The sequence below is a fragment of the Silurus aristotelis genome (genome assembly GCF_946808225.1).
Source record: "Silurus aristotelis genome assembly, chromosome: 8".
Taxonomy (NCBI): domain Eukaryota; kingdom Metazoa; phylum Chordata; class Actinopteri; order Siluriformes; family Siluridae; genus Silurus; species Silurus aristotelis.
This window is the reverse complement of record NC_139581.1, coordinates 12,202,239-12,229,792: the sequence shown is the minus strand read 5'-3', so window position 1 is coordinate 12,229,792 and position 27,554 is coordinate 12,202,239. Positions and strand designations below refer to the sequence as shown.

General features: G+C 38.1%; 1 protein-coding gene and 1 pseudogene across 15 annotated transcripts in view; one reads left to right on the top strand and one right to left on the bottom strand.

The window, feature by feature from the left end:
- The window catches only part of tenm4 (teneurin transmembrane protein 4), a 205,271-nt gene that overhangs the window by 156,941 nt on the left and 20,776 nt on the right, over positions 1 to 27,554 (bottom strand). The gene's annotated exons all lie outside the window — the stretch shown is intronic.
- On the top strand, positions 21,032 to 21,380 carry LOC310730291 (ubiquitin-fold modifier 1 pseudogene; annotated as a pseudogene). The gene has a single exon. The product of its transcript is annotated as a ubiquitin-fold modifier 1 pseudogene (transcript).

The window sequence follows — 27,554 nt, the reverse complement described above, 5'->3', positions numbered from 1 at the left end:
GTAGTTTTGCTATTTAGTAAGTAAAAGCATTAGTAGTACTAGTAGTAGTAGTAGTAAAACCCCTAGTAGCAGTCATATTAGTAAAAGAGTAATAGAATATATTAGTAATGGTAATATTTTTACTATAATACTAAAATAAAACAAATGTATAATATTATAATTGACAATAGTAGCACTAATAGCAGCAGCAGTATTAATAGTAATTTCAGTAGTGTTAGTTGTAGCACTAATAGCAGCAGCAGCAGCAGTAGTAGTAGTAGTTGGAACATACTTTTTCTTTCAGGAACATTGGACAAAAGCAAATGGAGACAGACACACCCAAGCATCCACTCAAATATATTTTTGTGCCATTTTAGAACATTGATAAGTCTGTATGTGATGAGAGTAAGCAAAAACAACAATGCCTTGCTTTATATGATCCTCGGCTTGGCACTTATCCCTTTTCCAGCTCAAAACTCCACTAAAGCATTTCTGTGGCTTTGTTGAAAAAAGAAAGATGAAAGAAAAAGCAGAAGCTCCCAGAGCAAGCAGCCAGTGGGATTCACATTGATAAAATACAGTACAACAAATCATGTGTCCATAAACTTTATGGTATGAGTCCTGTCACAAATACCTCCCACCCCACCCCACTCCCTTTTTATGAGCATCAGAGAGAAATGGTGCACTTCCAGCTGCTTTTTTAAGTGGCAGGTGTCCTTCTGTGATCGGGAGCAATACTGCAGCCCATCAACTCCAATAAGAAATATAAAACCGCAGAGGTGTTCACTGACAAGACACTATAAAACCCATTAAAATATAAAGATATGGGATTAAAAAAATAATTACAAACATGTGGGAAAAGATTTTTCATGCTGATAGCATTGCTATTTCTACAGCCCAGTGTATTCACCATTTTGATAATATTTAGGTATTTTTTCTCTTGTTTTCTTAACAAATGTCTGAGGTGAAAGTATAATAATAAAAAAAATAAAAAAAAACTGAGACACCTCTGGATGAAGGACCTTGAGCAAATTGAGATGTCAGGTGTGTTGTAAATGGAAGCTTGCCATGCAACAGTTTGCATGCTAATGTAAGTGCGCAATATAAAGTAGCTGGAGGCGCAAGTGAAAACAAAATGGCAGTGGCTCTGAGATGAATAGCTTGGCTTTAGCAATGAAATGGTGCCTTGGTGAGCATATGGGTGCGAACAGCTAATTTATTGGGCTCCCTGTTCACCCTCGGCAGGTAATCACACGGTACTGTCTGACCATGAACGAGCTTAGAGCATGTCGATGTGGATTTATAAAGATGATTAGAAGCTGGGTCATTGTTTTCTCTGGGGCTTGCTTAAAGTGAAGAGATTTCCCCACTTGATTCATTTAATTTGCTTCAGTCAAGCTCTCTGCAAATTCTGGCCTTTAAATCGAGTGTGTCATGCAGCACTGGGGCGAATGATCAAGATTCAGCTGAGAGCCATTCTCGTTCTATGGGCTGGAGGATGCTGCCTTAAATGGGTAGTAAACTGATTCACTGTCTTATGAGTTTTATATAGATTGCAGCTTTGCAACTGGTGACCATCAACAATATCAGAGCAGCGGTGTGGCTTACGAGTGCCGGTTAAAAGGCTACAAAACGAAATGTGTACATGGTGCTCGTATAGCAAATAACAATAATAAAAAAGCTTCCATTAACAATATTTTTACTGATCTCAATTTACAACTACAGGTGGATGAGTATAAAGCTTTTTAAAGCTATACTATATAGTATACTACAAAGGTTTTGAGTTAGTCTTGCCTTCCGCAGTAAACTAGACATAACCCCCTTCCTTCAATAGGCTTTTTATTGTCAAGCTCATTGTGGCGAAGGGGTCACCTTTTGTATGGACTGACAGCTAAAAAGATGGTTGTGATTAATGGCTTTGAGACCTCGGAGCATGGACTTCAGTCACTGACAAAAACAGCCTTTCTCTTTTAAGACCCGAGGGAGCCCTTCAGCTGCTGATTCTGCTTTGCAGAGCCTTTAGCTTCTGGGTTACTAATTTTTTAGCATTTAATGAAGGTTCATGGGCCTATGCTAATGCATTTAAAGCCTTGTGTTGAAGTTTGGGGGTTGTTTGCAGGCATTGTCTTAATTCCGAGACAGTTGGCCTCAACTAAAACATCCTCAATGCCCTTGTGCATATGGCGTCGTGTTGTTGCTGTTGTACGGCTGGTATGTGTAAGGTTGTACCTTTAAGGCCATGGGAACGCGGTCCAGTCTTTCACAATAAAGCCACTGGCATCACAAACACTATGACAGCTGGCGCCTAGTGCAAATACATAAATTTAAAAGCAGAGCCGTGTCTGACTGACATACTGCTGCTAAGAATTTTAGCTCAGGTTAGAGGAAAAACTAACTGAACATTCTTACTTTTGTTTATCTTTGATAGAACATTTGGAGGTATGAATAAAGTGGAGGAGAAAAAAAGGAGATGCATCTGTTGTTATCTACTCCCTGGAGTTCAGCGGCGGCTAAAAACAGGATGCCAAGAAGCTGAATGTCTTGGATTTATGCCCTGTTGTTCAAGCCGTGTAAAATAACAGAACATGACTGACAGGAAAAATGTAAAGGAACGTTAACGTATCTGCATGAATTCGCTGTGTGTCAAAAACATGAAAACAGTTTGCGCATTAATCACATTTACTGTTATTTCTCCATGACATTGGGGGGGAATGTTGTAAAGGTCTAACATAATGTCAGCATAAACAAGTGCTGAACTGTTTGTCTACTCTTCTTAACTTACTGTTGTCCCTAGAGGCAAATTACACCTTATTATCCCACCTGTTGTGTTTACTTTTAAACATTTGCTTGTCTACAATATAGGGCACTAAACTGTCTTAAAGATATATTTTGTAGTCTGTCCCTAGGGTTTTTGTTTATATTTTCTGCCACTGTAATGGTATTTACATTAAAGTTTTAAGCAGTTTTCCTCTGGACAACACTTTTACCAATCCTCTCATGCATAACACAAACACAAACTTTTTCTAATAAAGTCTTGAAACACCCGATGGACACTCCAAACATAGCTCCATAAGTAGACAACCTACTTAAGCCTGGCTTAACATTGGGACCGTGTTTGAGGTTTTGAGATATGATGCATTTTCAGAACCTCAAACCAAACAATGAGTGTAATTAACAAACACAGTTATTAAAGCAGAGAAAGCATGAAGGATGAATACTTCAGATGAAAGGATTTATTTAAAAAAAAAATCTTGTTAAGAATCTCAAAAAGTATGTATAATTTATTGTATATATTATATATACAATAATCTCAATAATCTTTAATAATAATGGTTTATATTCAAATATACGGTAATTCCCAATTTAGTGATTTGATTGTCTTGTGGCAGTGTCATCCATAAAAACACCAACAATGTTAAAAATAACCTCCATCATAATCCTCCACATCAAAAGCAGTCTACACTTTTTCATTTTAAACCACTGCTGCTGAATATGACTATTTGCACAGATACCACATCTGACCTTTTGATTATTATGAGTTTTTCTGTCGTTATTGAAAATGACAACTCTATCGCCTTGTGCTCATACATATTTGGTTGTTTAGGACATATTGTATGCATATACAATGCGGTGTCAGTAAATTGGGGTTGTGGAATCTGAATGTGTCACGTACTGATGGGACTAATGATTAGTTAATATGTATTTTTTATGCTTATATCAGCACTGTTAAAATCTGGTTAAAGCCCAATTCTTCCATATTATTTGATAATAAAAGCCAGTTTTAATGGCTTTTTTTTGTTTTTGTTTCCAGAACTCCAAAACTTTTTACTAATGCAGTCAGTAAAACTCCTTTAGCCCCCATTTCCACAAAACTGCAAAAAAAAAAAAAAAAAAAAAAAAAAAAAAAGCAAACATGAACTGTAAATAAAAAGCAAAGCTTTAAAATCCATAGCGGAAATCTTATCTTAAGAAATGCAAAAAATTTAATTAGTAAAAGCAAGCTCATTTTCATTCAGCGTGTCTGTTCATTCAGCAATCTGAACTAAGTGGAGTTATTCAGTCCTCCGATGCAGATGCAAAGCTCCAGCACTATTATCTGCCATCGGAGCCATTTTGTGGTTTGGCATAGAGAATATTATCGTTCCTTTCCCTTGAGCGATGGAAACAAGTGTGTAGTGCTCAACTGATGGTTTAGATTATGATAAACTTCTGGAGATGATTACACTGATGAATAGAATTTGTTAAAGTACAACAACACTTGTCGGGGCAAAAGCAGACTTGACCACATGAGACTGTAAGCCAGAGGCAAAGGGAGCTTTTTGCTCAGTTAGTCTAAGTTAACCAGCACTGGGCACTCTCATGCATGACCCATCAGCATGCTTGTGAAATTCTACCTCAGGCAAACATAATGAAAATGGATGCAATATGTTGAGCTTAAAATGTAAGAAGCTTACATGGAATCACCTGCTTTTAGGAGGTCAATAAACACATGGTGCTGGTCACATGCTAGATATCTGAATTAATGCTAGCTTTCATGCTTAAATAATCCACTCTCAAATTTCCACAAAGTATGTATTTTCCCCGCATCTAAAAACTAAAAGCACGGTACAATAGAATAAGCTTAAGAACAGGCTAAAGAAGTGCACAAAAAGATGTTTTTTTTTCTCTGCATGCTAATAGAGCCTACTGCTAATCATCATAAGTATATCTGACAGAATTTTAAAAAGAATATTTAAGTCATGTTTATATAGTCACTGTCAATGCTAGCTAAATATAAATATTAATTAATTTGACAGGATTTCTGTGTGGAACTTTAAGTAATTTATAAATATCCATATTCATGACAACTATCTAGTTAAAATAAACTAAATTTTACAGGACTTCTGACAGGAATTTTAAAGTCAAATTTATGAATGTTAACTGGCAGTGCTAGCTATCTTGCTTTAAAAAGAAAATTCTAAAGTTCTAAAGGGGATAATATAAGTAATGTTTATATATTCACTGCCAATGCTAGCTAAATAATACTACAAATTAATTTGACAGGATTTCTGAGAGGAACATTAAGTAATTTATAAATATTCATCAAAGATTTTTTTTTAAACATTGGATTAAGTAGTGTTAGGCTAGATGCAGAAATAGCACTTCTACTACCAGGAAATCATTAGTAACTACAGTAAAAATGATAGAAAAAAAACATGCAGTTATGTCTTATGTATCTCTTGCTGTTCTGTCTGACATCATGTCTAAACAAAAAACTTCTACATATCCTAAAAATATTACTAGTATACTAATGAAGTAATACATTTTCTTATAGTAATCATCCATACACAATGTTGTAAAAGTAAATTAATGATGGTATTTGGATATACACAATATTCATTGTGTGAAAACATCCATTAGGACAGTAATTGAAGTATTCTCTGGCCTGCCTTCTTCCCTGACAAAACACACCAACATCAACTCACGAAGGTGTTGTTAATTAGCTGACTGCTGGAATCAGTTGTATTACATCAGTAAGAACAATTATAGGTTAGGAGCTGCTGCTGCCTAAAGATAAACCTAGCCACCTCAAGTCATAACAGAACCGAGAAACTCAACTGAGATTATCTCCATCCAGATCTAAGAGTGGCCTGAAAGCAATGCTTGCTTCCTTTGCAGAGGCCCTTTCACATGCCTGCTTGGTTTTGAGAAAGTTTTTTTTTTAATAGACGAGAAAGAGGAGAGGAGGCAAATTCAATTTAGCCGTCTTGAGCAAGAAAAAGGAGGCATAGCAGTGTGACTGGTGGGGACTTGCATATGAGTGTGTACACAAGAGGGGTTGTGTTGTTCTGTGCCCTCCCGCTTTCAGGATCAAACAGGAAAGTCTGGCAGCACATAAAAAACAGAACTGGTAAAAGCCTTAATGTAAACAAAAAGTAGCCGAGACATGCTCCTGCTGTACTCTCCCTCCAACTAATCACTTCCCTAACATTATAGGCTTCAGGCAGAGAGAGAGAGAGAAGGGGAGAGTGGGAGAGCATGAGCAAGGCAGTGGGCCTACAGCTGGCCTAATGCTTTCAATCCATCCCAGTAAATAACAGAGAGGGTGGCACTGGTGAATAGGGAGGATGTACGAGGTACATTTATTCACTTTCCACACTGATGTACATCCCTGACCTTGGCTAGAGCCATGAAACGTTAACAGCCCGCTATTCAGCAAGAAAAAAATGGCAGGTTATTCATTAACACCACCAAAAGGAGACAAAAAATGCTTTCAAGAGAGGTCTATTACATTCTAGTCCAGGTGGGAGGAGATGTCAGAGGGGAGTCCACTAGCCGGTGTTGTTTAGAGGGGCAAGAGCATACATTTACGTGCAAGATGCTCAAATTTCGCCTGTTCATCTCTGGAACAGGAGGAAATAAACAATCTTGACTTTAGATGCCCCTCTTAATCCTTGGAGAGCAAATGAGCCAAAGTGCAAAATGGAATTAAATAAAAAAGTCACAGCATGAGTGAGACAGAGGGATGCAAGAAAAATCTCTGCCCTCATGGCCAAAAAAGAAAGTAGTGGGTGCGTGTGGCTGTGGAACTTGTGTGTGTTTTCATGCCACCGTGGCTCATTAGAGTGCAATTACTGCTTAATATGGTGCTCTGACCGGGTTGGCCTCTGATTTACAACCACAGTTGATGGTGAGAAAGGTCCTAAAACAAGCTAAGCAATAATCAACGGATTGTAGTCCCACCAGCACTCTAGAGCAGCCCGGCATGACCGACTACTCAAACTCCAAAATAACATGTACCTGACTGGAGCCATAGCAGAGAAGGCACAGGCTCTAATGCCCAATCCCTGAGCTCCATGACTCGCTATGAGATTGCTGAAGCATAGAACTGCTCACACTTCTCCATCTCCTTTTCTCCTACCTCCAAGGCAAGGTCCTGTGCTTACACACAAGAAGATCAGTGCTATGAGTCTGATGTACCTTTTCAGTACCAGTGGAGAGTGCATGTAGCATTTTGGCTTTACACACTGCAGTGGTTTAAAAATACACTAGCAATGTGCTAGCAGAGATGGCACCTTCAAAAAAGCTTCTTATCCCTGGGCTCTGTGTGTGTGTGTGTGTGTGTGTGTGTGTGTGTGTGTGTGTGTGTGTGTGTGTGTGTGTGTGTGTGTGTGTGTGGGTGTGTGTGTGTGTGTGGGTGGGTGTGTGCGTTCAAGGCTGAGTGCCGAGGCCTATTCCCATGCCACACGCTATTTTTCAGCAGTATGGCATCATGTGTTTTTCATGACTCTCTGTTTGTCTAAGCAGCATGTTAGATGCTTGCAAACTGCTCTTCCTTTATTCAGATAAAGCACACTTAGGCCCTCGGCTATACGTTTTACATTTACATCATTCATTTGTGGGATGCTTTTATCTGAAGCACAATACTTGAACAGGAGACAGGATGCCTTCTGACAATATTCAGCTGAGCAGTTTAGAATCAAGGCTATGTTGAGACGATATGACAATATGACACTGATATTGCACTAAATTACATCATTGATATTAGAGTGACATGGTAGTGTGTGTGTGTGTGTGTGTGTGTGTGTGTGTGTGTGTGTGTGTGTGTGTGTGTGTGTGTGTGTGTGTGTGTGTGTACACTGGCACCTTTATTAGTGTACGCTTGGATACTGCTTAGAAATTAGCGAAAAGTAAAGGCTATATATAAGACAACTGAATTGACTTTTTATACAGTCATATTTAAACATTGGTTTCATTGTCGGCTTCATTAATCAGACTACAGAAAGAGAAAATATAAAATCTCCCTGAGTCTATGTAAACTTTTTCAATGTACTGCCTTAGAAAACAAAAATTGGCTACCACAAAATATCAGTGGATATCAATAAGTATGATAAATCATGTCAATTGAGTAAATCTAATTTTATATGTTTATCATCTATTTTTCTCCAACAGAATAATGTTCAAGGCCTTCATTATAGTCTGACCACAGTAATGTTGTTGGGTGGATATTTTTGTTTTTTAATCCAGAAGCTATACTCAGGTTCACTGCTGTGCTAAAAATGGTCCACTACCTAAATAATATCTGGTCAGTGCTGGTCCTGTGCTGCTTCTTTTCCTCTGGGTAGAACAGGAACTATGGTGGGTAAAAAAAAACCCACATAAACACAAATGAATGCCATACTATTTAGTATTAGTAATTTTAAATATGCCCCCCACTGACCTTTTATGTCTCCACATGAATGCATAAAAGGTCTAATATAATACCTACTTATATATACAGTATATATATATATATATATATATATATATATATATATATATATATATATATATATATATATATATATATATTATTCAACACTAAAGAATTTTCTCAGTCAGAAGTTGAAAGTTTATTGGCAAGTCGAAAACACTCACAAAGCCCATCATATCACAGACTAATCTATCACAACTTTCCTGAACTGCTGTACTTACACGTATCTCTGTGTAATTGAAAAAGGAAGGTTCATGTGGGACTTTAGAAACTAAAGCACATTTTTAAAATAACAGTTCTTTAGTTTTTCAAGAGTTACATCAGCGCAGTAGAGGGAAACTCAGGAAAGACAAAAAAATATATAATTTGGGCCAAATGAGAAAAAGTAACTGCTGGAACCTGTGTCAGAGACATCTTTGATTAATTTTAAAACGTGCCCTGATTTTCAAGCAGCAACAATATGAGTAAATGTACAGCAGCACTAGAATAAAGCTAGATCACACTAATTCTGTGACTTTTGAATGACTTTGCTACACTTTTACACTATGACCAGCATCGTTTGAAAAAAAAATCGAATTCAGTCTTTTAATCAGTTTTTTATCAAGTTATCGTGTTCATCCAGATATCATATTCATTCAGTTATAACATTTATCCATTTATCATATCCATCCTATTCATCCAGTTATCCTGATGATCTGGCTTTATTAAGAAAACTGGAATGAGCCCGTTGTAAATGTATAAACTTTATTGAGTTTTTATTTTGCCTCGGTGCTGCAGAATCTCAGAGCTGTCAATCTTCCATCACCTGCAGTTGGCAAGGTTAAGTATTTCTGAAGCTCCCAGCTGTACACTGATGACTAGCTGTACTTTGATCACTGACTCAAATCTAAAATATGTACTGTAACTGTCTCTGCTGAGACGTTTGTTTATATCAGTACCTGCTGTAACCGTCACATTAAGCACTTTAAGCGTCCACAGTCATAGTATTTTGGAGACATAATATCTGTAAATCTATGTGGGAAAACACTTTCCTATCGCAGTAAATGTTATACTGCAACCAGGATTGAATTTTAAATATGTGCTATAGTGAAGCATAGACTAAAACAGAAGTGGTCATATTACTTACGATTGACGATACACATGGATTTTCGCTGAGACAGTAAATATGGCACCAGGCAAAGCTTTAATGCTAAACAAAATAAGTATCCAGAGCAAAACAGACTAAATTAATCATAGATTATTTCCGCACTGATGCAAGAACAAACATCGAGTGAAGTGCTGATGCTGAAGCTCCCGTTCATTAAAAGTTGTGACTGATGTTTACCTTAATTGATGAGACTAGACAGACTGATCTGAATGATGCACATGATCAAAGCGAATACTTGTTTTCATATCCGGAAGGAAATAGTTATATATGATTTATCTCCTTTTCAAATGGTGGGGAAGAAGATTTTAATGAGTGATAATATAACTCCTGGTTAAGATTAAATTTTGAGAACTGTATAAAATAGAAAATGCAAAAAAAAATAATAATAATAATACATTTTTAGGTTATTCCACATTTCTCCTCTATGTATCGTATATGTACTGCACGTGTGGACGGACAGCATAAAAAAACCCAACTTAACTAGACGAGCTTTAATTCTCTGCACATAATAGTAGAGCTTCAAGTCACAGGCTGATGCCTGACTGTCAAAAGCTCTTCATAAATACTCGCCTCAATGAGCTTCTATTCAATTTTGGGTTGAAAATCAAATCTGCTCTAGTCAGCTGCAGAATAAATCTAACCCTGCCTACAACACTGTGCATTGAGAAACACACCGAGTCTCATCTACATGCTTTCGGGAGATACCTCACTTGGGAAACTAGTGGTGTAGCTGTAACAGGGAACCAATTACAGTTCCACGACGCCAAAGGGCTAAAAAACTCCAGAGCGGTGTGGCAAGTTGTCTGAGGAGAAAACTGTGCCGAACAGGGCAGGGACTCGTGTTCTAACATCTCTGCTGTGACAGCGTGGGCTCTGATTGCCTCCGATGATGCTCGTTCGGAGCGGTCCCAGACAATGGTGTGCCGTGAATTCCAGCCTGCTCTCTCTTTTATCACGGCCATAAAAATGGAGGGCAAAAAGCTGTGCTCCAGATTTCGCTCGGCTACATGTGCTCTGAAAGTAGACAGGCAAAAAAAAGATTCCTCTCCCTGACAGCCTAATAAACTACTCGGTAAGGAAAAAAGAAAAAGAGGTGTCTGAACATTGAGTCTACACAGGTGTCCTGCCGATCTCTCCTCGCATACATTGTCACTAAGTCAGTCTTCATCAAAGCCAGAGTGCTACAGAACATTACAATCTGATTTCGCGTTGAGTCTTGAGCTTTAAGTTATTAGAAGAATAGCAAATGGAAAAAAACCTAACTCATGAAGTCATAAACCTGGGCTATAAACAAATTAGGTGGAAATAGTAGGAATGGAAAAAAGTAATCAATTTTTCAATGCACCGCCATTCTCTCCTGAAAAATCCTGCATCAAGGCACAAAATCTCATAATCTGAGTTTTATGAGCAATACGAACAATATCAACTGTTCCACACTTCTCTGATGAAAAACAAACCATAGGCTGGAGCAAATTCTTTTAAAACTGTATTTGAATAATAATGATCCTGTAATTTACACTACCACAGACATAGTAGCACGATATCTTTTTCATCTTTCTCATCGTTCTAGATTAGTTTGTACTATACACCCACTACTAATTTGATTTAGTTTTTGCATTTCTTTTAGATTATATAACATAACTAAATGTGAAATATCTGGATCTTTAACATTCAAATTTAGACATAAAAATAACATCCATTACAGCAACCATAATATAAATACATTATCCTTCATTGTTTTGCATGGTAGCAGAGAGCATACTATAACTCTTGCATTCTTTATGTGAATACAAGCAAATTACTTATTTTTACCCCAAAACAAGATTTGTTCACTTTTGCTGGAGATATTTGTCCAATCCGAAATATTTTTTATATATTGTTTACTTTGACTAGTTTTGAATACTTATCTCTATACCAACTGTCAGTATACTTTTCAGATTTTGTGCATGCTGCTTCAGTTTGCATGAAGGTGAGAAGTCATGGGCATGACCTGTGGTAAAATCTCAACACCTTTAAAGAAGGACTTTTGTTTTTCAGTGAAAATGTGCTCGCTGATGACATGCAGCTGCAAACATGCACACCGTATTACAATTACACTGGCTCTCCTACAATATGTGTTTTAAATGCAGCAAATGAAAAAAAGTTTTACACATTTATAACGTTGCACATGTAGTGGAAAAAAATGAAATATACATCCATACACATTATACTCCAGCCAGTCAAAATTTTAAGGCCACTGATCAGGCATAACATTATTACCACCTGCCTAATATTGTGTTGGTCCTCCTTTTGCTGCCAATACAGTCGTGACACGTCGAGCATCAACAGCATTAACTTCTTCAGCAGATTGAGCTACAGGAGCTCGTCTGTTTGATCGGACCACACGGGCCAGCCTTCGCTCCCCACGTGAACTACGACCCTGTCGCCGGTTTACCACTGTTCCTTCCTTGGACCACTTTAATAGATACTGTCTACTGCAGACCCGGAACATCCCACAAGAGCTGCAGTTTTGGAAATGTTCTGACACAGACGTCTAGCCGTCTAGTCGTCTTGTAACACTTTAAGTTTGAAGACCAAATGTTCACTTGCTGCTTAATATATTCCACTCACTTACAGGTGCCATAATTAAGACATAAACAGTATTATTCACTTCACCTATTATAATGTTATAATGCCATAATGTTATGCCTGGTTGGTGTGTGTGTGTGTGTGTGTGTGTGTGTGTGTGTGTGTACATTATATACAAAAAGGGAGAGGGAGAGAGAAAAGAGATCAGATGTCAGTGTGGAAATCAAAATGAATTAATATTTAATATCTTGTAGAACTGTGAGGTCCATTTTTGGCAAAACTGAAGAGCAGATTTTTCAGCTAACTTTCTTCTCCAACTATGTTTCCAAACAAAACAAAAAGTTGGAAAGCTTAAACACGATACATCACTCGCACGCTTCAGTGAGCAGCATGTTTAAACTGTAATGACTTTTGCACTCCTGAATTTTTTTTTTTACTTATATCTTGCATGAGCCTTGCACTAGATACAGTGAAGGGATGATGCATCAGTGTAACCAAGGCTAAATAAATAATGAGTCAGCATATTTACCTTTTTCACTAAAGCAGTAGTCGACCGATGAATCACACCGAGTTAGACCTATTACTTACTTTAATGGGGACGATTTGCCTGGGCTTTCTTCTAAAACAGCATGTGTAGGATGTTTTATGTATTTATGAAAAAATAAAAGATCTGTGTGAAATTGCTAAGATAAAATAATGGCAAAAGAAAACAAGACCCGACTGTTGTCGAGCATTTGGCTTCAGAGACGGCAAACGCGTATACGTTTTACTGTCAACAGCACAATCCGTGCTGTCTGGATTTATTAAACAATGTAAAATGCACCTTTGATAGGCCCACATTCATGAATATTTACTCAAGCTGGTAGATAGGGCCCCTCCAGCAGCTTTTAAAAAGTCCTCTGGTGAGTAAAGACTGCGGTAATAAAAAAAGCACATGGGAATCAAAATGCATGATTGTTCAGAAGGCGCGAGTCGTTCCTGCGAGTCACGTATACATCCTTCCACACTCATTCATGCACTGTGTAGAGAATAATAGCCATAAACACCCAGGCCTATTCTATAGACTATACCTTGCAGCTGGAAATGTGCTTAGCTTGCTGAATTGGATTTTTGTAATGTAGCCTTATGAAGGAAGAGGGGATTCATTTGTGATTTTCAACACATGCTAAGTAGCAAAGCAAATAATTAAAGCATACTAAGGGCTGGTTTTGGGTATTATAACAGACAGGTATTTAAAAAATTGGAGAAAAAAAGGGCATGGAGGCAGAGTTACAGTTATTTCTCCAGAAATGATATAATTACAATGTGAGAATGTGAGAAAGTATTAGTGTGAGCCATGTGAATATCACACACATCAGCACGGTCCAAAACAAACAGATGGTCTGCCGAGTGAGTGGCAGGTCAGCATATTCTTGGTTGACTAACTACTACAGTGTGATTCTTGGAACGTGGCTGTTCCGAAGTAGCCCTGCTCAGACTCACTTTCCAAAAACAACAAGAAAGAGTGGCTTTCTCTGGGCTTCTCTCAGCGTTAAGGGTTGCATGACAGCGATACATCCTTTCAACCATTCAGGTCGACGCGCTGCATTCTTTAAATGTTAATCTAATTCTCCCAGTAAATTAGGATTGATCACTGCAGCCCTGGGCCGCAGCCATCATCGAGGATCTAATCAGACAGACGGAAAGGGCTGGTGGGGGAGGCGGGTGGAGCGAAAGTGTTCGCTCGAGCAACAGTCCTCCATAAATATAAACCATATGAGAAGCTGTGAGCGGCCATAACGGTGCGAGGAAAATCGGATTAGCCTCCACTCTCCTGGCAGGTGTGCTTTTAGCCCCCCGCCTCAGCAGCTAGCGTGCTACGTTAAACCTTTCCCCGGCTATTGTGTGTCTCCGGCAGGGCATTTTGTTTTTGTGCTCTCTTCGGGCGGATGTGCAAGAGGGTGCTCTTAGCCTGCTGATGAAGGGAGTGCGAGGGGTTGAGGAGATCCTGAGAGATACAACTCACACAGGAAAGCTTTTCCTGCAAAGCTCTCGGTCATAAATTATGCTGAATTAACATGTCACACACTCGGCTCGCATCACAGACACACTGACACACACACACACACACACACACACACACACACACACACACACACACACACACTGCACTCTCTCTCTCTACTGCTTAATGGATCTATTAACCAAATGGAGGCAGGGATAAATGGTTACACAAGCGGGATTTGGAGTTTGGCCCTTGGCGGAGAAAGCTGGACGTGAGTGCTAGTGCTGAGTTTGCCTTTTTGTTGTTACGCTTGTATACATGCTCATTTGCTTGTTTGTAAATTAGTTTACTGTATTCAACTGCAATGTTTTGAGACAGAGCTGCAATGTTCATTCCAGAACATTCCAGCGAGCCCGACTGTAATCAAGCAGCCCTTGTTCAGTGTGAGGTGCGGCATCCAGGTGACTGATGCCAGTTTCATTGTTTTAAGTGATCCGCCCATCGTGCTCGTTGCCTCAAATGTCCTTCAGCCAGACACAAATAATGGTGAGAATTCTGTGCTTTAAGAAGCCCGTCTTTTTCACGCCCATGAAAACCCCTTACAAAATCCAACTTACAGATTGTGGTACGTGATAGCGTAAGAGATGCTAAGTGCCGGGTTCAGGTGGCACTCTTGTAACGACCCGTATCTCGCTGGCATCTCGAACAGCCAACCTGCATGCTCAGATAAGCTGACAACACGGCACGCTTAAGTGCCACAGACAGCTTTTTTTTGCTCCGTTAGGCCAAGAAACCACGGATGACCCTGAGCTGGAGCTTCCGAAATGCAGCTTGCAATCTTTCCAGGACGAACAAATAAAAAACAGTGAATGATAATAATGTGTGTCATGTTTCCCTCCAGATTTAAAACAAACACTTCATGAAAATAAAAAAGGAAAAACATCAGCAGTTATTTGTGATGCAGAGTCCTGGTAAAGAAAAATGAAAACCAAAACTTTTGAGATGAATATGAAAATACTCTAAAATCTAATTTTAGTCATTGTTCTAATTCAAGCTGAAAAATGGACCATCAATAAGCAGAAATTCTGGAAAATTATTTCTTTATTAATTTACTTGCTTACTCATTAGTTTTTGATAAAAAAAAAAAGAAAATTAAGAGAAAAAGACAACTGCAATTAAATAATTAAATTAATTAATTAATCTAGATATAAACATTATATTATATTAGCCTATTATATTTCTAATAATTTCACATTTGACTGTGATTTTTGGTTTTTTGGTTTTTTAATTTTTTAATTTTTTTAAAAGAAAGCTAAAGCAATTTTTCCCTAAAAAAACTGTCGGCATGAATCTGCACTGTGAGGTTTTACACCACTTTATTCTTTAGATATTTCTCTTTATAATTCTCTTTCTCTTTGCTCTTTTAAGCACAGGCTTCACCAGATCCCTGCAACCAAACCTGATTGTGTTTCTAAGGTGTGACGGTCAAAGTGCTTCATTCTTTTAACTTTTTTCACTTTCTTTTCTTTTCAAGGAGGCGATCACACCCGACCCGGTGACACCTGAGAAGCTGTGCAAATGACTTTCACACTTAACGGCACAACGCAGATGACTCACAGACGAAAATAAACCGAATAAAGCACCTGTCTATCAAGCCGACATGTCAAAGAACGAGGGAGAATTCAAGCTGTCTATCAATCGAGAGTCACTCTTTAATGCAGACACGTTGCATTATTTACACAGTTTGGTTCTCTGGTTTTACGAAGAAGCTGGGGCATCATGATAGTATGTCAAACTGTGTGTGATAAATGAAGTGTTCCAAAACATGTCATCACCCTGTTTTTAGGGAAGCGGGTTGCGTTTTGTTTTTTTTCACACTTTTGGAAACCTGGAGAAGCATGTGGTTGTGAAATTAAAATGAACTGAGCAGAATTAATTCAGACAGCTGTACTTTAACTCAATCCATGGATAAGCATGCGGGGTGCAGGCTGGGAGATTCGTTTATACACAGTATTTTATTCTAGGCATGCCGGATTATGAAGCACAGGGGGGGTCCAGAGTTGCTCTTACGGGTCTGTTCTCTATGCACGGCAGTGAAAGTCGACTGTTTACTGCTGGTGCAGGAGGAGCTGGTTATGAGCTTGAATCCCGCAGCAGTACTTTGCATTAATTAGTTTCTCACATGCCCCGAAGGCTTTCCGGCCTCTGCGTGATCTTTAGGCACTTTTATGGTTCGAAAGATCGCAAGAGTCATTAAAACTCTGCCACTTGCAGAGCAGAAGTCTGACAAAGAGCCATCTATATGGACATAAAAGAAAAAAGTTTAATGGGGGGGGGGGTTTAATTAGCAAGAAATCTTCAATGCGTCTAGGATTGTACAAATGTTTGGAATAAAATTTTGAGTTTTTAGTTTTTTTTCGCTTTGTAAAGCCATTTGACAATCTGTATACTCTGCTCAAACATCATTTTTTCATCCACAAGTTTCTTTCAACTTCTAGAGTCTGTGTCAGACTTCTACTTTGCAAGTGTCCTTTAATAAGGAAACCTCCTTTAAAATTTCCTTTAATTCCTTGGCTAAACATGCAGTGGAATTTTTGTGTAAACAACCAGAACAGTCGTGATGTTTGAGGTAAATGTGACTCAGACCATTGTGCCAGTGCAACTTAAAGAGTACATAGTCAGATGTGCTACGAGGAAATGGCGCGAAATAACAAACCTTCTCATTGAAGGACAGAAACTAGGAGAGGGAGGTGATGAAGAACAAGAAAACCTTTCAAGGGTGTGCATTGTCGGTTAAAGTGGGGTCACAAGAGGGTCGTGTTGAGCACGGAGGCCGAGGCTTCAGCCTTAAAGTGCTTTCACCCAAGCGAGCACAACTCTCAACACCACAAAGCCCAGATTCAACCTCCCAGATTTCACACGCTACTTTTCCACACCTGCTTCGCACATGCTTTTAAAATATCAAATTGCAGCCCCGGAGCATTAAAACAGACAACAACACAAAAAGCAGCACTTTGCTGCAGCAGAGTCTTCAAAGACTTAAAGTACAGTAAAAACATGAAAAAAGATGCAGTCATTTGTCGGGAAGAAGAAAAAAAAAACAAGACTGAATTGAAGAAACAGCTCTTAATTGAGGTGAGTGTGATCGAGAGGCTGCGTTCCAGATGGCAGCGTGTTATTTCACCGTGCCTCGTTAATGCGGCAGGATGCGACAGCCGTAAGCCGAGAGCTCCCTGGAGGCTCGGATCTAGAATGAGGGCCAATGCGGGCATCGCTGCCACCCAGCGCCAGGCTCGCTCACTTACTCCGGGACACGTCATGTCGAACCCGCCAAAGAAATGGTGTTAGTTAATGCAAGACACGTTGTTAACAGACCCACTTTGGGTTAACACTTGGGTCTTTCAGTGGATAAAAGGGAACAGAAGGTGTGTCTGTTCCTTCAACACACAATCTCGCTAGTCTAATGAACGGATCACATAGCAATGGGTTCTGGATACATAAGACAAGCAGATAAGTTCCAATCTTTTTGTATTTCACTTGTAAGAAACTGTTTTGGCAGGAGCCGACATCAATGGAAGTGACAAGATTGCCTTGGAGAATAAGTTACTTAAATCCTGTGCTAATCTTCACTCTGTGTGAATGAGAGGTTTTACATTACTCAATGGACCACAACATTTCACTTAATACATACACTTGCTCATGCTGTGGCAGTTCAAGACGCCGTACAATATCACTACGGGTTTTATGGCACCATATTTAGTCTTGGTCTATGACTACGATTGATTGACCTACTAAATACAAATTCGTTCGCATTTCCATCTCTTATACTTACCCAGTCAAGTTATTTAAACAAATGGTTTTCTTCCCTTTCAAGTCCAGCTTAAAAAATTTATAACCCCTACCCCTTGGTCTCTCCATAAATCATACCACAGTAACCTCCATTTATTTTTGTACAGGATGATTTAAAAAAAAAAAAAAGGAAAAAGCACTGAAAACCCTTTGGCTGTGTAATCCACTTCCATTGCTTCCACTGCTGCCACTCCAAGCATGTTCCCAACTTAATCATACACATCAGCTATCAAAAGCACAGAGGAACATGGCATTGCTGACCATAACCACACAAAACAACGATTTGGCCTACAAGGACTTTGTACTAACATGCTTGTTACATTTTCTTTTGTTTGTATGTTGGATATCTGGCTCGGCTCAAAGCCTCGTCCTCACAGCAGATCTCTCTTACGGCTCGAAACAACAATACAACAAAATTCTAACAGTGTAAAATATTTTACAGACAAGCTTTTCCCAAGAATATCCTTATAACAATTATTTTGTATTTTTTTGGTTTGCTTTTGGGTTTCCTTCGTATTATAAAATTGCCTGGTAAAGATTTCCCAAAGAATTTAAGTATTGGCACCATTGCCAATTGAATCTATGCTGCTATGAAGCCAAACAAAGACAAAGCTTTTGTACTCCTTTTAATATTAGATGCAATATATTTACTTTATTTCAAAATAACTTTTAATTTTAAAAAGTATTTTACCCATAACAGACATCCTCCACTCACAAGTGGTGTTATATGCCGTGAAACATACCCACTTGCTTCGACAGGACACATACAGCCCTGGGTTCACGTCTGTAGCCAAATGTCATGTGAAAAGGTGAATAATTGCTATAAGATGCCAAGTCAAATACATGCTTGTGTCACGGTCGTAATGATCTCGCATTATTATTTCGACATTTTGGCCAATTAGACTTTTAACTACAATCAAAACACAATTCAATCCAGATTTCACAGGTCTTTTTCTTGACAGCATGAGCATTCCAACTCAGTGAGTAGCTCTGCGTCTGGTGCTATATGGGTATTAATAAAATGGTAGAAGGACTGTTGGCTTATAAACTGGAACTACTACACATGACAGCACCACTGAAATCCCACTAATGATGATGCTTAATATCCCATAAAGCCCTAAGCACAAGCAAAATGTTCGCAATTACGTTGTTTAATGAAGCAAAGTCACCTTTAGCAAACGACCGATATCTAAATCGGCACTCCTTTAGCGCCCTTCACAGTCTAGGTGTGCATTAAAATACTGTTTGTCTTCATTTTAGCCTTAAAAAAGCAACAACAGAAATGCAGCTGGAAAGCAAAAAAACTAAAAAAGTGGGCAACTAAGAAACTTCAAAATGCAGCTAATACGTGAGAATGCAAGTAATTGCTACCTTCTTTTCATGAAAGAAAAGTAAACATTCTCATCTAAACCTTCAGAACAAAGTCCCGTCTTATTTTCCGTCGTCGCTGTCTGACCTTCTGCTCGCAGATCCTCGTAAGAGCGTGCGGAGATTACTCTGAATTTTGAGCAATTACCCTTCTAATTACAAAATGTCATATAATTACAACCATCCAAGGACATGATGAACTGGGTAGTATTTCAGCAGAAAGCAGAAAAAAAAAATGGTATGTGAGCTTAAAAAAGCAATTTGTGTTCATCTTGTGCATGTGCTAGGTAACACGGAAGTTCCCAGAAGCCATATAGTTCAGCAACTGGTATTTTTTTCTTTTTGAGAAAAAAAAATCCCGCCGGCTTTCAGGTATCGTGTCACAAGTTAAAATTTGTAACCGTGACAACACTAATACCGTCTGCTAAAACGCAAACTGTCACACAGACAGACAGACATTAGGGCAAAGAGATGCCATTTCACCCTTATACAGAAATGAGAGGATGTTATTTAATCCCTAAAGTGACATTCATCAATCACATGACAGCAGCAAAACCGAATCGCAGTTTAGAATCTGTGCGACAAACTTCTGAAAGATGAAGAAAATAATTTTTTTTTAAATAAAATCTGATAGATAACAATTATTGTGATGTGTAATAAATTCAACTGTTAGACTATGAAATGTCAATACAACCAATCAGTTAATATGAAATGCCGCATATAATAAGATATATTGTAGGAGGGGTGGGTTTAGGTAATGTAATTAACAGGGTTGAGTTTGAATTGTGGAGATTCGATGGAAATGCATAGTTGACGATAATGAAAAAATGTCACAATCCTTGTTTCCTGTCAGGCTGATATACTGATAACATGAAATATGAATGAAGTCCAAAAAAAATCACCAATAATCCTGCTGCTTATGTAAAGTGTAACTCTAGGAAAATAATCAACGACAAATGATGTGATGCAGCCCAATGCAAAGACAGTAATAGTAATTATTTTTTAGTGCAAGCTAGTACTGGGTGGGATGAAAAAAATGTCTACACACGGTACTTTTCACAATATTTTATTTAGCTAACAAAATAGCTAGCAACTGACAAAAGACATGGAAGATAAGAGTAAAAACATATTAAATAGAAGGCATTGATTTAAAGCCTTTCAAACTGCAATTACTAAGAACTTTAAAAAAAGATATACATTGCTTTATAAATGATATCCGAGAGTTGAATTGCAAAATGATGTTCAAAAAATCAGTATTATAAATCTCTCGGGATTATGGCTCTGAACTATGAATCCCACCAGCACCCCCACATAACTTGTTCATAACTAATAACTCACACCTGCAACACAATCTTGTAATTAGCACTTAAACATAAGTATCAATTTTCTTAGCACTCATTGTCTCATGTTTGTTTTCTATGGTTGTTGCTATTGTTCATTGTGTCGTCGTGCAAAGGTTATGGTTTACTTGATTTTTTGGAGTTGTTTGTTGTGTCTTGTGTTTTATATGTTTGCACGCTATAAAAATGAACTTGAATCTGATTTCATTGTAATTAAGTGACAATAATTGTCAGCCGACGGCGCGCGCCTTTCCGGTAATCCAATTTCCGGTAATCCAACTTCCGCTTCTGGCGCTTGTTTTGTGTTGTTTTGTATTTGCCGTTCCTGCTCTCTGTCTGTAAGAGGGGATTCCTATTCAGTAGTATTTCCACGCTTTTCCACTAGAGGCAGACATACAGTGTAAGCAATGACAAGTTACCTATGACGTCACAGTGCAATGTCCCCCATCAAGAGTATAAAAGGCCAGTAATAATATTATTATTATTCCTAACATTGTCCATTGGGTCCTAACACTGTCCATTGGGTCTCAGATTTAAGTTTTTAGACCGTGCAGACGGAAAACATGTCTAAAGTCACTTTTAAAATTACCCTGACGTCGGATCCTCGGTTACCCTACAAAGTATTAAGTGTACCTGACAGTACGCCATTCACCGCTGTGCTTAAGTTTGCAGCAGAAGAGTTTAAAGTGCCAGCCGCAACCAGTGCCATTATTACAAATGTTGGCATCGGAATCAATCCAGCACAAACACCAGGAAACTTCTTCCTAAAACATGGATCGGAGCTTCGATTCATTCCCCGAGATCGAGTTGGAGCAGGTCAAAGTCCGACGAGTGTCTGAACAATCAGGGATCTTTCAACATCGTGGAAAAGACAAAGATGCGTGTTTATTTATTTTCCAGTCCTGAGCTGTTAGTTTGTTTTCTTCTTAACAGAAGCAGCAAAATCCCACCTCAGTCATCCATTCATGTGGACTTTCTCCCTCTCAGTGATTCATGTTTACTGATCAGAAGACTTCCAAAAAAAATGTTCAGTTTATTCATTATTAATTCAAATAAACACGTTTTTGGCACATTATTTGCTTAATTTGATACATTCTGTATGTGACGTTTGGACGTTTGTTTTATTTTTCTGTCTGCTTCCTGTCTCTTCTGCCCTGCCCCTGGTTTGTTTTGTATTTGGGGCTCCGATTTAAGTGCGGTTCATAAGTTTTGAACTATTACTTTGGTTTTTCTAATTAAAAGAATGCCTTTTGAAATTCATCCTGTGTCCTGCATTTGGGTCCTTCCTCTCACGCACCCTGACAATAATGGTGTCTTATACTGCATCAATTCTAAATTGACTAAATTGTCATTTATTACCCCTTTTACAGTCGTAGCAGTTATTAGCTGTTGCTCCCTTCTCGGGTTCGAACAACAGATCCTGTCGTGTTACTGAGCAACATGAAAGAGTGAAAAGTTCTTGACTGTTCCAAAATGCTGACACCCGAGACTTCTTCCCTAACTATTAAATAAGCAGGTCCTTATAGACAACTACAACATATAAATGGCTGTATATTCTCTTTGTTTAATTAAACATGTTTTTAAAATCTGTCTATCATGTGAATAATGAGGAGTATTTGCTATATCAATATACCAGTCCCCCAACTCAACAGCACTGTGGTATGGTCTTTACATTTCTGTCCTCTATGTGTGTTTTGCACAGAGCTAAAATATCCCACTAATGCCAGAATACACAAGTCATTCCCCGCAGTTAAAGAAAATCTGCGTTTAATATCTCTTCTCTAGACCTAAGGCTCTGAGGAACATGATACTTGGCAGATGGAGGGAATCTGAGCTGGAGAGCACAGAGAAGGTTTGTAGAGCAGCGCACAGCACCAGGCAGAGTGACGGCTATTACTTGTCTTCAGATTCCTGCATCATCACTCAACATGAATAATGTCATGTCCATCATTCACGCTTCAGATATGCTTATATCATGGCAACAGTGTAACAACCTATGGGTCAAACCTCCAAACTGACCCATGGGATGCTTCATTATCTAAGCAGGCAAACAATTTCTCATGTCATCAGGGATTAGTGCTGGAGCTTGACAGCCTGCTGGTAAACGTATTTAATTACCACGGCTTTCTTAACAACACTGCTTTGAAATCCTACCGCTACCTACAGCCTGCTGCATTATTTCATATAGTTATTCTCAGGGGTGGGCAAATCGCTAGACCTGGCGCCCAGGACAAGTAGATATCATGTCCGTGCTATTTGTAGTTTCCTGGTGAACAAATAAGCCCAGCCTCTTATTGACTTTCTGGAAAACGTTTTCATTTATTAACTTAATTCACTTCACAGTGGTATGATGCCTGTGAATCCCATCGCCTGCTGAACTACACACATCAGCCCTGGTGTCGATCAGGTGATTTTTTCAGTTGATCATGATTTATATATATATTTTTACTACCCAGATTATAACAGGTAATCTTTTCTAGTCTATCTATCAAATCCAATTCAGTTCTTTCCCAAATAGTTTCCCACAAAGTTTAAAGATAATAAATTATCTAGAATGTTTTTTTTTTTACACTTGTAGCATTACAATTTCTCTTCACTAGAACTAAAACCTGTTCTCGCATAACATTGCCCCTGTGCACAAAGTGACACGCTTAAAAACTCAATGTGCCAAAGTTAAAGTAGAAGTTCTCAAGTGGCCGGCAAAGAGCCCTGACTATAACCCCAGTGAACACTTTTGAGACAATTTGGAACACTGACAGTGCTTCATCGTTGCCTTACCTCAGTACTGCTCTTGTGGCTGAATGAGCAAATCCTCACATCTAACTGAAAACCTTCAAAAACACATCAACTAAACCTACTAAATCTGGAATATTTAACCGTTCTGATGATCACATGCCCACAAACTCCTGGCCATATAGCGTGGGTAGAAACCTCAGCACATCTGAGCAAAGTATTAAAAAAGTGAAATAAAAAAGCTATCATACAACCTTCCTTCACCTTGCAGTTAAATATATCACGAGATGCTAGCAAGAATCATACTTCTGCACTGTAGACAAGCAGAAAACATCACATTTGCCAATGCCTTGGGGACTTTTTGTTCAGGAACAGACAATGTGCTACATCACAAACTTTATCGCGAGAGGACTGGAAAGACGATAACTAGTCATCACTTTTGTGGGAATTCATACCCTGTATTTGTTTAGTTGTCTAACCACATACCGGTTAGCACCTTCAGAAGAAATGGACAGTGGTGGATGAAGTACACAAACCATGTACTTGAGTTGAAGTATAGAGACACTCGGTAAAATATCACTCCAGTAAAAGTAAGTGCTCGCTTTAAACATTCACTTGAGTAAAATATACAAAAGTATTTGCCTCCAGATGTGCTATCATTTATTATAGCCATAATGTTCATATTATCAACTTCCTCAATCAACTCAGTTTATGTGAAAAGACTCTGATATTACTATTACCAATCTATTAATATAATGATATAAATTATTCAAACACTGATTGATATCTATTTAAATTATCAGGAGTTCCTTCATCATTTATTCCCCTCAAAATATTCTGCTTGCTGTTGAACTTTTGCTTAACTGTATGTTGGTGCTAAATAGATACCACAAAGCAGCAGCAACAAAGTTGAAAACGGTGAGCATGCTCTACTCTGATTGGTGGCAAAACAGTGAAGTAAAGTACAGTAAAGTACAGATACACGAACAAGCAACTTTAGTACAGTAACAAATTACATTTACTTTGTTACAGTTCACCACTGGAAATGGACGACACACCGACACTTTCACTAACTGGGTGTTCGAGCTAATTAATTTGTCCACCTATGTATCTTTGTTTCTATCATATAATCATGATTTGTCATGATCTTTTTAAAATCAGTGCTATTTCAAAAAGACAACAAGAGCTGTTTCCAAGTGCTGCGTATAAACTGCAGTCAATATATGTTCCCCTATGTAGCCGAATGATAATGTAGTGTTAATTTTGCAAAGTATGCCAAAAGTCAGCATGTTTCTTCAACCGAAACAGGCTGCTGCTGAATAAGCACCGTCTCTCATACCCTTACATTCGTTTTTGAACATGTGGCCTTTCTTATGCATAAAACTGCACAGACCAGAGGGCATACACAACCAATAACACATTTCATTTTAATGAGTGGAACTATATGAATATTGATGTGCATGTGTAATGTTTTTACCACACCAAATTTTGGACTGCTTAGCTACAGAAAATGAATTCATATCCATCGGCTGGCTGAAAAAAAAGCACAATAATAAAAAAAAAAAAATTTCCTGCTAGAGTGTATGAGAAATGATTTTAATTTGAGGAATTTAGAAAGACATCACAAGGTCAGAAATACATATTTTCTCTTTTTTTTTTTACTATGTGGCTAAACCCTGGCAGCGTCAATAACAATGTTAGCAGGATGTTAAGACATTGACTTTCTATTTTCTCCACTAATTACGGCACACATGACCTGCTGTATCCATCTTGGCTCTCTGGGTTTCTGATTACAATATTGAGTCAACAGAAGATGAAGCCTTGCTGAGACACAAATGAAAGAACGCACCAAGTGTGCCATGCACAGAAGGTGCCTCTTTTCCTCACTGATTACCCTTTCCTCAACTTCTGACCTCGACTATGAACTACAGGCATCTATTATCCTATATTCTACTGCACACGTGTTTCTACAGCAAATAAAAAGTCTAAAATCTAGACTTCTAGCTAAAATCTAGCAAACAATAAACCTAAAAGATCTGAATTTAAAGGGTACAAAAAAAAAATGCTGATTACTTAGCATTCTTAATAGCCATTGATCAATATTTCAAACACTAGCCAAAAGGCAAAAATGTCCTCATCACATAGACATATGATAAGACTGAGCAGAGATGATTTGATTTCTATTTATAACTTGCAATAATTGCAAACAGGTTTCATTTCAGTAATTTTTAAATATTACAAATATTTGATGTCTCAAAATTCGCAGACAGGCTCATAGATTTCTTAATACTCATTTTTTTCTAAAAAGAAAAAAATGTATTAGCTTTTGCAAGGAGCTTTCTTAACTATAATAATTAGCAGAGATTGATGAAAAACATTGATAAAAGCAGACCTATGGTAACACTAAAGAATTTATTGGTCAAAAATATTTCTGTTGCTAAAGGCCTAGTTTAGTGTGTATTCAAAAGCATGTTCCAGATAAATTATTAATTAGTTTAACAACCTTGGACAAAATAAAAACGAATCCAAAAAAGTAGAACACTACCCAAGAAATCAATGATTTCAGCTTTTATGCAAGATCTTGTTAACTTCCATTATTATACAGACATGCCAGCATTACCAACAAAAAATCCCAATAGCAGAAAGTTGTGGGGAAAAAAAAACAGTATTTGACAACAAAAACCTTACAGTAAGTCTGTGCATGAGACTGATCTGTGCTAACGGCATAAATGATACAACCTGTCTTTTAATATGGAAATGCAAAACACATTTTTTATTTTTTTATTTTTATTTTTTTTAAGAAAACATTTGAACATTCCTCCATTGTGAATACAGTTAAGCCATTTCCCTTTCTTCCACTCGAGCACAATTTTTTAGACGTAATGATCATGTGATACAATCGAGACTATAGGGGTTTAAGTATTTTCCCTAAAACTGAGCCCAGCTCGGGTAAATAAAGTCAAATCAATATTTCTGCTTTTGTGTTATCTACTGGCTCAGAAAACACAGTTTGAACAAAAAAGTTGCTTACAGAAACAAATGCACACATCACATTCTGCATTCTTTCTCCTTTAAACAAGCAGATAATAATTCCCTGTTAATTTACTCCAATTACAAAGTTGATTCTTTCTGCCATTTTGAATCGAGTAAATCCTAATTGTTCTGTGAATTCTGGCGTTGGCATTGTTCTGGGTTGCTGCAGTAACACCCGAGTCTGAATCATGTCACAGCAGGTGGGTGGAGCGGCCGTAGACAGAGACAGGGATTAGAAGCGGCATGCTCTCTTTTATCATGACTACAGAATGATGATCCAGTTCAGCATGGAGATATTTCAGCCTGAGCTCCTGGGAACAGGAAAAGCGTTTCCGGCTCGGCTTCCGAGAGCATGCATCTGCTGCTGAGAAGCTCATCACTCTGGCTCTTCATACACTAGTCCATTTACACTGGTACCAAATAATCACACAGCTCACACCATGCTGTAATGTATATCTGTTTCATTAGAGGGTAAAGAAACAGTGATTAGTCTCATTTGGAATGATCTCTACCTGATGTTTTCAGGTCTGATACACAGATATAATAAAAGACATAATAATGTAATGACACAGTCGAGCTACTTTCATATGAGCAGGAGCAAGTGGTTAGATATAAATAAGATTTGAAAACTGTGGTCATAAATGTAAATGCATTTATTGTTCATTCAGTCAGTCATCCTTAGGACCTGCCTGGTCAGGATCAGTGGGGTTTTTTTGTTTGCTTTTTTTGTTTAATACTACCAATATGTTGTTTTCCAGCATTTTCTCTCATTTTCGCATCTAGTTTTAAGCATTACATAGATACAGATGCAGGTAATGAGTTTGTGTTAGACCCTAAATGTGTAGTTAGCCCCTTAAAATGCACAAGTAATAGGAATTGAAAGGAGTACAAATTATTTAATTGTGTTTCCCACATTCCACACTTGATGGAAAACAGATTTATTGATTGATTGATTTTTACACAAGGTGGTTGCTGAAAATGCAAAAATAGCAGCAAACTTCCTCAATTTCAAATGTTTAGGAACCAAATCACCTCAAAACACACATATATTTGTCTCCTGCATCTTAATTTGTTTTGACAGTTTGTACAAAAATGTACAGAGGGTTCTAAATACAGCTGCTCTATCACCAGTAACAGCTGTTAAGGGGTTAAAACAAGTGAGGGGATTTGGTTAAGTGAGAATTCCCCCTACTCTGTCTCTCGCCTTGTCTAGACTGAGTGCTTCTATTATTTATTCAACAAGGAGCACTTTTTCTATTTATTACACAATTTTTTTTGGGTCTCTGGTACGACACTGAATATAGCCGTTAACTAGCTGCA